Source organism: Ascidia mentula, chromosome 6 (genome assembly GCF_947561715.1).
Source record: "Ascidia mentula chromosome 6, kaAscMent1.1, whole genome shotgun sequence".
Classification (NCBI taxonomy): Eukaryota; Metazoa; Chordata; class Ascidiacea; order Phlebobranchia; family Ascidiidae; genus Ascidia; species Ascidia mentula.
This window is the reverse complement of record NC_138571.1, coordinates 3947067-3959644: the sequence shown is the minus strand read 5'-3', so window position 1 is coordinate 3959644 and position 12578 is coordinate 3947067. Positions and strand designations below refer to the sequence as shown.

At 39.3% G+C, this 12578-nt stretch overlaps 1 long non-coding RNA gene and 1 pseudogene across 1 annotated transcript; both read left to right on the top strand.

Moving 5' to 3' along the window:
* Positions 1-1732: 1732 nt before the first annotated feature.
* On the top strand, positions 1733-3268 carry LOC145906908 (NXPE family member 3-like; annotated as a pseudogene).
* Positions 3269-10995: 7727 nt separating this feature from the next.
* On the top strand, positions 10996-11715 carry LOC145906836 (uncharacterized). Its single transcript, XR_014402869.1, has 3 exons — positions 10996-11111; positions 11358-11421; positions 11618-11715. It is a non-coding gene; the product is annotated as an uncharacterized LOC145906836 (long non-coding RNA).
* Positions 11716-12578: the final 863 nt, after the last annotated feature.

Below are 12578 nucleotides of genomic sequence, written 5' to 3'. Positions count from 1 at the left end.
CGCAGTCCGTGCACTGCGACGATTCTTCGAGTTCGCGGCTAAAGTTTCTCTCGACAATTTTCCCTGAGCAATATGAGGGGGTGAAGGTATAAGCGCGTCAATCTTCGTACGCATTTGCCGATTGTTGAGAAGTTGACTTGGCGAATAACCATTCCCAGTCGCCGTCCTTGAGAAATGAGAAATTCCATGATTGCTTGTATTGGAGGCTTCACAGACTTTTTTAATGCTTGTTTAAAAGTCTGAACAAGACGTTCAGCTGCTCCATTTGTCGCTGTGTGGTAAGGAGCTCCGGTGAGGTGAACTATTCCTCTCTCCTTGCAAAATTTTCTGAATTCGTCAGAGGTGAACGTCGGGGCGTTGTCAGTGACTAGTGTATGGGGATAACCAAAATGAGAAAAGTCTTTCTCCAAAAGATCCGCAGTAGCTTTTGCTGTGATAGACTGTGTAGCGTGGATGCATGGATACTTTGAGTAAGCGTCAACCATAACGAGCCAATTGTGACCCATAAAGTTAATGGCATGATCCACATGTAGTCGACACCAAGGTTTTTCGGGTGTACTCGGCACAGTTGTGGCATTTGCGACACATGTCCATGATGTCCTTGTCGATATTTGGCCAGTATACAGCTGTTCTAGCCAGTTGCTTCATCTTTTGCATTCCCAAGTAACTTTGATGCAACAACTTGAGAACTTCACGTTGAAGTTTTGCAGGTATCACATCTCTGCAGCCAGACAGTAAGCAGCCATGACTGATGCTAAGGGAGTCCGCAATCTGACTGTAACGATTGAGCGAAATTTGCTTGTCAAAACGTTTATTTGGCCAACCTTCTTGAGTATACCTCATGACCTCGGACAGAATCCGGTCTTTGGCCGTTTCTTTTATAATAGCTGTCGCGTCTGCTGGCTTTACTTGATTACTCAACGTTGTAATCGCACATACCGTATCCGTATCAACGGCGGTTTCCTCCTCATCAAATGTAAGATCCTTTCCAGCTGGAAGACGACTAAGAGCATCGGCATTGTTAATGTCGGAAGTTTTTCTGTACTCAATATCGTAAGAGAATAGGTTGAGTAGCAGCGCCCAACAGCTTTTGTCGGTCGGTATTTGGAACGTGGACCTTCAACAGGCAAGAACCAATAATATTCAGGGGATGACCGGAGGCGGATCGGTAAGCAACGCTAGTGGACTCCAGCTTCGGTCGCCCAATACTTTTCCAAACGTTGGTTGACAAAATGTTACCACCTGCAGCGGTATCGAGTTCCACCTTGAATGATTTGAGTCGACAACAAGTGGAATGACCAATTTTGGTACCGCTTTGCAGTTAACAGAGGCCACCAACCTCACACTTGAAATCTGGTTCTTCTTACGACACACAGCTTGCAGATGCCCTTTGCGTTTGCAGAAATTGCACCTCGAGTCTTTAAAAGGACAGTTTGAAGCAAAATGTCCAGGTTTTCCGCACCGGTGGCACTTTAACGATTCCTTTGGGATATCCCGGAAAATAAAGTTCTTCGCTGTCTTGCCTCCTTTTAGCTTATTCACAGACGACTCCCTTACAGGACCAAAAACTGTTTCTTTTGCCACCTTGGCTGCATCTTCAGTTTCCACAGCAATTTGTATTGCTCTTGCGAACTTCAGTTCGTCATCCTTGACCTTGAACAGAGCCTTTAACACTGCCTCGTTGTTCACGGAACAAATATTCTGTTGCGTACCACAACAATCTTATTCCTACATGACTGTCGAATTGTGTACTTTGTTGTATTTCAACCTCAAACGCTGTCAGATGACAAAATCAAAAAATTTCCAAAAAAGATCACCGAAAATGGAAATTGGAGAAAATGCATGCCTGAAGTAGACGACCTTCTGAATAAAATCGAACAGGGCGTTGTTGAATGGCCGAAAAACATTTCCCAAACCACAGATCCCAAACTATCTGTTATCATTACATGTTAACTACACGGTTGGACAGAAGTTAGAAGGATTGATTGAAGCAAGAGACTTCATGAAAAGCAACTTTGATCAATCCCCTCAAACCTTATAAAGCAGTTTTTCCCGATGGCAAAACGATAATGTGTGACGTAGACCAAAGGTCCCTTGCTCGTTAATTTCCACAGCATTAAAAATATATTAAAATAACAAGTAAAGAATTACTACATTTGAAGGCTATTTTGTTCTTTAAGCATTACTCGCAACAATCATTATTTTTTTAACAAATAAGTCTTGTTACTTATTTGATTAAGGTAAATTCTATGCTCAACCGCTGCATTTTGCATGAATAATCCTATTTCTCCGCCGTTTTCGTCAAAAATTAAAACGTATATATTTTCAGCAAAAATCGCCGGTTTGTGACTATTCCCGACCTTACCACGGGATTACATGGAAATGCGGTGGCTTAACACCAAATACAAGTTGTCCCAAAGTAATCCCAATGATTGAATTTGTCACTCTGCCAGGAAACTCTCTTGGTTCTCAACTGCTTTTCAAGTCCAAGGTTAACTGGCAAGTTGAGTTGGGAAATCCCGGAAAACTTCTTATTGTCAATGGGAATATTAAAGACAGTTTAAGGAGTTTAGAGAAATGTGAAAATAACACAGCAGTGCAACTTCACATAAAAAATTTCAGTTATCCGAGCGGTTATTACTATGATGGAAAATGGAATTCATTGGTTTGTAACAACGAAAATAAGAATGAAGCGACGGACAATGTCTTCAACATAAATCGATATATTTTTGTTGGTGATTCGACAAAGAGACTGCTGCCGTTATTACAAGCAAAAGATGATCCCAATCCCTTGAGTAATCGTTGTTGGTCCATGAGTAGAAATGCCATTGGCAGAAAATTTGACATTGAACTTCATTACCGGGCACATGGTAACCCGTTGTACAACCCAGGACCTCCAGAAAGTCGTCCTTATATTGTCGATACGTTACGAGATATTACAACAAATCGTAGTGTTATTTTGGTGTTTAATATAGGTGCACATTTTCTTCAATACGACCCCGGTGTTTTGCTTCAACGAGCATCAGGAATAAAATATGCGATAATTGATTTGCACAAACGTCTTCCTGAAACCAAAATATTTCTTCGTGGCGCTGTTCGTTACACGCAAAGTTACCCAATTACCTTGAGCGAGTGGCTTTACATGAGAACAGATCTAATTCTTCGCCGCTATTTCTCTGATCTTGCCTTCGTATCATACATCGACACATGGGAAATGACTAGTGATGTTCCCAGTTCCAAATTATCCGGCCCGGCCGAATCCGGATAGTTGTCAATCAAATCCGGCCGGGTAATTTGGATCCGGCAGTTTGTTAACGCCGATTCGTGTATTATGGCAAAAATGTTTGATTGCCAAACAGAATGCTATGTTAAGGTTAGCTTATCATAAGTGGAACAAATAAACGTGGGCATTTATTAATATGGTATAACACGTCACGAAAACCTTGATAACAAACAAAAGAAAAATCGGAAGTCGGCGAGTATCACAGACCGGGTCCCAAAAACGAGCAATTTGCGAATGTTTGTCCGTTTTTAGGACAAAAATGCTTTCCCAACTATCCGGTAAAATTAAGTGTATTATCCGGCCGGGTCCGGGTATTGAAAATTGGTCAATATCCGGCCGGGTCCGGGTACCCGGATCCGGCGTAAGACATCACTAGAAATGACCACTGTTGTACCGCAGGACTTTTTACATGCTACCGACGATAAAATTATTGATTTCTTTTCTTTGTTTTTGTCGTTTGCGTGCTGAAGCTTCCATCTATATCGCGCAATTGCAATGATATTTTAAGGCCGATTCTTCTGCACATCTCACGATCTTAATCAATCCAGACTAAAAAAAGAATCCAGACAAAAAAAGCATAGACAAATTTGGTGAGGTATAAGAGGTATTGCCATCGAAAAGTCCCATATTGATCCATGTTCATCCCATCTAGTAGGTTGAATATGTTGAACAGACGAGAAACGAATGGAGTAATTTCGTGTTTGCCGAGTACTTTTCAGAAAAATAGAAAACGTTCTGCTCAGAGGAAAGCTGCAATAGGGTGGCATTAAATTATTAAAGCATTTTGAGCAATTTGGGTAGGAAAACAAATGTGAGTTTCACTGTTTGTGTTGGCATCCAAATTGGAATCTCGAATCGCCGAGGGGGTGTTTACTTTTTACTAATTCGTTTTAACAAATTGCGCTAGGGAGCAACTTAAGAAAAATTCTATTCATTTTAACGGTGATTTGAAGGCAAACTTACCAGTGGCGATACCATAGTAATATCCAGATCGTGTAAACAGCAGGCCTTAGGTTTCTGGATGAAAGACAATGTATTACGTTCGGCAGCATGAAAATCTAATTTTTGGGCCTTACATCTTTTTACGAATTGAAATACAAGATGTAACTTGAGCAACTTTTATCCGCAAAGATTTGAATAAAATAATCCAGATTTTAATGATTTTCTGATAAAACATTGTAAATTGTTTGCAACTCCAATTTTACTCGAATCAGGAAAATCATGTGTTAGTTTATTTCTGTTTCTAAATGCTCAGCAAGGACAAAACTGAGCCGCCACATTGCCGACAAAACATACCAAAAAAAACTTTATTTTTATTGCTATCTCTATTGTAGGAGAGTTTGTGTTAATGGTATTGAATCTGTTTTCGTTATTGGTGAGAATTTGACTTTGACATATATTGATGTTCAAAGCATTTCTGCAGAGGCAACCCGGGAAAACCATGATATTGGTATTAAGCTTCAATTACTGCCTGACGTAACAATTCAATGTTTGCATAAATACCAACATGCACCGTTTGTCAACTGGAAACTCTTGTTATGTTAAATTTACCCATAATTAGTTCTTTTACTACTGTTTACGTTCGAACCTATACCGCATATGTTATAATATGCCTTGTGTAAGAGAATGATCTTTCAATTTGCAGTCCCAAAATCTACCAAACCACCAAAGATAGGCAAATTTAATGCACAACTATTATAAGTTTTAAATAAAGTCATTATGATAAAGGCGGACTTTACGCCCTGTTGAAGAACCCATATATTTTTTGTTTGCAAACGTATTTGGGCACCCAGAAAGATTGGTAAATATTTGCCAGAGTTGACAGAAGTAAATTGATTTGCAAAGGGGAAGTAAAGATTTTTGCTTGATCAAAAATAAACTTAAAATATATGTCTGAAAGCTACAGTAACAAATTATTTGCTGGACTGCTTGTATAATGTAGCGGCACAGAAGTGAGAAATACGTTAAAACATAAACAATTGTGTAGCGAACTATGTTTTTCGCAAAAGACAGCTTTGCTGGACAGGAAATTTGCTGTTATTAAGGAAAATTAAGGACTACTGATGTTTATCTTGGTCTCATCGGACTTTTTCCCACCATGTTTCTGCAGCAATAGCATTTCACCTGACTGAGATTTGTTCGGTTTGTCTGGTGCAACGGACTGAAATTATTTACATTTACACTAATGTTAGCACGATTTTTGTTGGTAACGAAACTGTAGATATTTTGCACACATTTAGCATGATATTTATCGAATTCTTGGTCTGGATAAAATTTTAAAAAGTACAGGAATCAGACTGTGGAAGTCGGTGACCGGCGGAACTGTCTTTGTGAATCAACATAATATATTCCTGGAACACCATAAGGAGTGAAGGACGATCAACACCAGTTTATTATCTTTTTTTAACATAAATTTTAATTTCGCCTTTTGGCATCTGCATTGTCTGTGTTACAAGAAAAGCCTTAAAAAATTAAAAACCACAACAAAACACATCATCAAGTCTTTTTTGATTGTCTAAACAAAAAATTGGAAAAAAAACGTTAAAACTTTTCCTGTGACAAGCGTCCGTGACAACACGTACACAAAAACGCCAAGAGGCCACACTCAAGGTGATAGTAGACCATAGCAACAAAACGGGGAAGGGGCAGCAACCTAGTCATGTGATAAGGCCATAACGCACAAAGAATACAAAACAGTGATGGATATAAAAGACGAAAAGTGTGTGGGAAGTCCTTACAGTAAAGGCATTTTATGCAAGAGCATCGATAATGCGGATCAAAACTTCGTTAAGTGAGTGAGTTGTTTGCGGTTTTACACCAATGCATGGTAATGCTCGGTGTGACAGATCTCGTCCATTCAACTTCGATATGCGGAATAACTCATTGGATTTTATTTGTGACAGTAGGAGATGTTTTATTATTATCGTTTTATTTCTGTGGAAAAAAATTTCCAGCAGGTTTCATTTTCCCTGGTTTTGATCTGAAATTATAAACAACGTGGTCTGTTAAACGTAAATAAAATAAAATCTCTAATCGCTATTATTTCTCTCAATGTCACATTCGTAAAGGTAATGGTGGAAGGTCTGGAACATCAGATTCAAATCTGAATTCTTGAAAGAGGTATTTCTCAGAAATGATATAAGAAAATAAACAAGGCTCGAAACCTACATATTTCAATTAAATATCCACTCGTCGTAAAACAAAATTTCTTACAAGGCGATATAATTTGTCACCAAATTTAAGTCACGTTTCGGCATAAGATCTTCAGAAATCCAATCCGTCTCAACCACTGTGCACATCGGATTAAAGCTGAATCCGACAAGCGGCGGTTGCCTTATTTCCTTTCTTTGAAAACGAGAGAGTTGGATGTAAATGTGCTTACTGTATGTTTTCACGTCGATTTTCATTTTAACAGAAACAACATTTGTCAATATGTGATAAGAAATTTGCGATATTTCGGTTGTACCGAAGTTTAAAGAATGGTATATATATATATATATATGTTTACTTAAATGTTGCCATGGCTATATAGGCTACCATTGCCTTGATGTTTCGGATGGTGAGAGGTGTATTGTAAGTAGCGGTTATTGCGTGTAGGCCTCTCACCATCCGAAACATCAAAAACTTACTGTGGCCAGAACCTTATGTACACCTCTCACCACCCGAAACATAAAAAACTTACTGTGGATTACACATATTGCGGATCCACACACTCGGAGGGTTGAACGCAAACACATTCGGGACGTCCTAAATCTAAACAAATTCCCCACTAACTTATATCACAAACCCCACACACACCACAAACCCACACAAACATACACAGCATTCACTTCCATAACATATGTAAAGGGAGTTTCTGAGCGGATATCAAGAATACTCAACGCCACTGGTGTAAAAGTTGCCATGAAACCGGTGTGCAATTTAGAAAATATGTTTCCCAAACATAAGACCGTATTCCCATGCTTCAAATGACCGGTGTGGTTTACTTGATACCTTGCCTTGATTGCAACACAGTGTATATTGACCAGACTAAGCGCAATTTAACGTCTCGTATTATAGAACACAAAGCAGCTATACGCAATGTGGAACCCAATAAATCTGCTCTATGTGCCCATATGCTTAACACCGACCACCGTATCTATTGGAAGGAAGCAAAAGGATTGAAACAGGAAACAATTTGGGCAAAACGGTTGGTTGTGAAAAATTATTATATTAATTCGTTACCTAATATCTTAAATCGTAATGATTGAAAAGTATTTTCACCCGTGCTCCACAATTTCGCCCGTAATCACTGGTGACTTTTGTTTCCAACGTTTGGCCGTTTTACCCGCGATTGATGTTGTCCATTGATTTATGTCCCGCTGTGTTTTAACTGATGCGCGTTATTGTACTTTTTGTCGCTTAATTTCTTTGCCCTGTGGGTTCGCTTCGCTACTGTGTTTGTTTTATTCTCTTAAGAAGCCTAGTTGTTCGTACAGGCGAAACGTCAGAAAATACAATCTTTTTTCAACAAAAAGTGTATTTTTGTTGTTTTTCGCCAGAAGAACGTCAGATCCGTATATCATTATGATACCTGGTGGTCAAAACCTATTTTCAGTTTTCATTTATCACCAAGTGACAACACGCATATGAGATATGTCCGTTTCAAACCCTCCAGTATGCGTGTGTTTGAAACGACGCTAGATGTCGCTCATGGGTAAAGACGGTAAGCATCAGATGTCGGTGTTTGACGCCAACCACATCGTCCCACTGTGCGGTCGGTGAAATGATCAGTTTAATATTACAGTGTAAATTGTGGAGGTATATTGAACCAAATAAGGTTATACTTTTTATATAATGGATCGAAGTCTCATTCTCGAACAACGTAATAAACAGTGAAGAGTTTTAAATATAAAAATAGTAACGACCGACTGAGACATTACAGAGTTTGGTTTTGTTCCGCGGTTAGATTATCGATGTCTGGTCAGAATTTTTGCGTTATAACAGAAAAGGTTTCGCCTAACATTCATCACCAGTTCAAGGAAGTAATCAAGCAGCCTCAGCCTTCGCTTGAAACCTCCCTACTCAGAAAGCAATCATGGTATTGAAGCCAACACGAAGGTCGCTGTGCAATCAAGTTCGTCTAGTGAATATGGTAGAGTTAGCGAGGAGACCAGGAAGGCGAGAAACCTTAAATATATCATCGACGTCATATCACGTCGATAAATGCAAGTAAGACAAGGTTGGTGAGTTAATTGGTCGAACCTGGGTCGCCTCAGACCAGATCAAGATTCTATGGAAAGGGACCAATCACAACAAACACCTCCAAGCAACAATTTGTGTGGTTGTTGTTTTTAGTACTTGTTATAATTGTCGCAAACCCGCCATCCCTGGACTTATCACATGAAACTGCAAGCAAGTAGTTCTTATATTGGTTCCTTGCATTGAAAGGAATCGAAGAGCGTGAAGAAGCCTCGACCCATTAATTGGGGATTCACAAGCTTTTACTTGAAGGAGTAACGAATTTTATGCCATATCATATTCCGTCACCTTTCCGTTGCTGCAATGATAAAAGTTTTCCTATACGTTCGTGAATTCACACGTAAGACAGTTTAACAAAACCGTAGTTTCATTTTCCCTAAAATGGACAACATTTTTTGTTGAGTGTGCGTAACATTTTGTTAGCGGGAAATGCGTCACCGGGTTCATGAAAGTTGGCAGTCTCCGATCCATTGTGTAAAGTTGAGCGGACCTGCGCGAGAAACTTTCTGTTTCCTGTTTAGAGCTTTTATGGAAGTTTCCTCAATGCTTGAACTCACCACAGTAGTTGAATATTGTCACAGACAGTGGAGGGCTAAACTAAACCCTCCTGTTGCTTACCACGGGTGAAGGTATTGTATTGGATTTACCCGTGGAATGAAGAAGTTCTGCAACTGATATCTTGAACTTATCAGTGTTTTGTTGTGAGTAAGGATATGAGTTGACAGAGGCTTCAACGAATTGTGAAGTGTTGGCGTTCTAAGGCTAGGCGGATAATATGAAAATTATTCCATTAAATAGAATAAAGATGAGCAAATGAAATCCTTGAAAGCTAAAGACAGGTTTACACATTGTTTCTTTCTGTAAGGTCTCATCATTGCAGCTTTTGACTAAGGCACTGGTCTCGCTTATACAATAACAGACACATAGATTTGTGGTCTAAAAGGTTAATTCATTTAAGTTTGCGCAAAACTATTACGCAATTGAAGAATAAACACAAGAAACAACGTGGCAAAAACAGTGGTGACATGACTGCAAGTTTGTCGCAGTGGATCACCCTCTGACGTAGTTCGCAGAGAATCACTGGTGATAAGTTGCGACCGGCGACGTTAGATATTACAAGTCAAGCCTTTTAATAAGGAACTAGATGTCGCTCATGAGTAGAAACGATTCGCATCAGATGTCGGTGTTTGATGCCAACCACATCGTCACCCAAATCTCCTTCCCTTCTTCTCTCCAGACAAAGTAGGTGATTCCCTTCGTTGATAGAAAACGCCTTATTGTTTAACCTAAGACGCTAGATGTCGCTCATGAGTAGAAACGATTCGCATCAGATGTCAGTGTTTGACGCCAACCACATCGTCCCACTGTGCGAGGAACTTTCACCTAAATCTTCTTCCCTTCTTCTCTCCAGACACAGTAGGTGATTCCCCTCGTTAATAGTAAACGCCTTATTGTTTAACCTACGACACTAGATGTCGCTCATGAGTAGAAACGATTCGCATCAGATGTCGATGTTTGACGCCAACCACATCGTCCCACTTTGCGGTCGGTGACGTTTTGCTGAATTTATGAAAGGAAATGATTACTTTAATCGCTCTGTTGTTTGTGATATGAACGTTCTGTTGTAACCACTGTGCTATGTGGAAGTCGGTAACCTGCGCAATCCCCATCATTACAATCCAACCCGGCACCTCTGGCGAATAGAAGGCAAATTACTGCCAGTCGCGTGCTATAATACTTCCGTGTAAATTGTAGAGATATTTTGAACAAAGTAAGGTTGTATTTCAAATAAAATGTCCCAAAGTCGCATTCTCGAACAACGTAAAAAACAGTGAAGAGTTTTGAATATAAAAATAGTAACTGCCCACTGAGACATTACAGAGTTTGGATTTGTTCAGCGGTTAGATTATCGATGCCTGGTCTGGATGTTTGCTTTATAACAGGAAAGGTTTCGCCATTCATCACCAGTGTCAGGAAGTAATCAAGCAGCCTCAGCCACCGCTTGAAATCTCCCTACTCGGGAAGCAATCACGATATTGAAGAAATAAAGTTTTCAGTCATAAGCCGACCCACGTTAACCAAATTTTCTCTTTTCTTTCTCCACACAAAATGAGATGGCAGTCGTTATATCTCTGTTTCGGAAGTTTAATATTATGATAAAACATACGAAAACGCACGATTAAATCAACATTTTTTGTAATGTAAGCTCGTATAGGCGTCCATGTGATGCTGGTTTTCATTGAATCGCCCAAGGGTTGATCATTTGCAACAGGTTACATATGACGTGCTATTTTGATTGTCTTATAAATAACTTATAAATACCACGTGGGCTCGATAGACTTATGAAAACCCTATACACTGCCAAACAGTAATGGAGTATTGTTTGTCAGGCTCTTGTATTGTGAAGGTGGTTAGTCTCCCATTGTCTAAAATTAACTAAACATTTGCACATTTTACATGTTTGTTGATTTAGGAAATACGTTTTCTTCTTGTGTAAAGAATGAGGCCATATGAGATTTGCCTCACAATGTGCAAATAAAACTTGCAACGCGTGGTATTTGAAAACCAGATCAACCGCAACTTTAAGGTGAGATTTTCGACAAAAATCACAGCGACCTATTTTTGTCAGGGAAAAGTAGCTGATCCAGCTAGGCTGCAGTGCCTGGGCTGTGAAGCCTGTTTACCTAGTGTATTTAATATTTAATATTATAATTTTGACCTCAGTGCAAAGCTATCACCTTGAAATGTTTCTATTTAAATAATATAAGCCTCACTAAAGTTTGTAATATTTTGTTGTCTGTTGGAAAAAACTATTAACAAGCATATTTCCTAGCAAACTTTGAAGGAACGTTGAAACTTGCAGACAAATATGTCATCATCTGCTCCACAAGAACAAGGTGACGTTAAGTCAACTTATATAAATATTTGAGTGCTCTGGAATGAGTTGGTTCAGTAAATATAATCCCTTTGCTCTGGCCACATGAAATGGTTTAACGACTATAACGTAAGCTTCACACATGTTCACTAAACAGTCTAATGTGATTATAATTCACATGTTCCATACAACACTAAAACATATATCTATCAATCAAGCTGGGAGTTCAAGAGATATGGATGATCTCTCACAAATGTTGGATATTCTACCAACGGCCAGCCAACATGATGTAGTTGATGTTCCAGGGACATCTTCACAAAGTGTAGTGGTAAGTTTTAATGCAGAGATAGCAATTACAAAATATAATTTTACTACAATGCTGTATTGCGTGATTCTGCTTAGTCATCACCAACGATGTATGACTCATCACAAAATAGCTCCAGTTGGGAATCGAGTGATACAGATGAAAATGTGAATCAAACTGCTCCTAAAGATGTAGAAAACCCAGAACAAATGTTGGATGTTGTACCAACGATCAGCCAACATGACATTGTTGATGTTCCAGGGACATCTGGAGAACGTGTAGTGGTAAGTTATGATGCCGCAACGTGAAATTGTAAGTCGGAAGTTTAACTGTCTGATAAACGTTGCTAGGCTTGATGGGATTTTCAATCACTGCATGACGAAGTTTCCTCTTGAGGCCCAATCCATATGTTGTTTATTTCTGATGAACTAGAATATTTGTGGTTACAAACTATTTTGTCTATGATTGCTGTAAATTGTCGATAGAAATGTTTCATTATATCAACTACACATCGAGTAGACCTAACTGCTCATTTCAACCCTGACTTTTACACCACATAACATGCAGAATATCCAAGGAGAAGGCCCTGTACTTGGCGACCAACACATCCACACAACTGGACCAGTCTTCAATGCACCAGTTACGATCAAACAACAGTTCAATGTTGTTCAACATACATCACCAAAACAGGTCAACGTGGTTCAACATACATCACCACAACAGGTCAACGTGGTTCAACATGCAACACCACAACAACCCAACTTACAATCAGAAATACAGGAAAAATGTGAGTGAACTTTGGTAGAATAAAGTGTTGTCACGCATGGGTAACTTGCCACCCCACAATGAACAAAAGCTGTGCAGTATGTCACAAA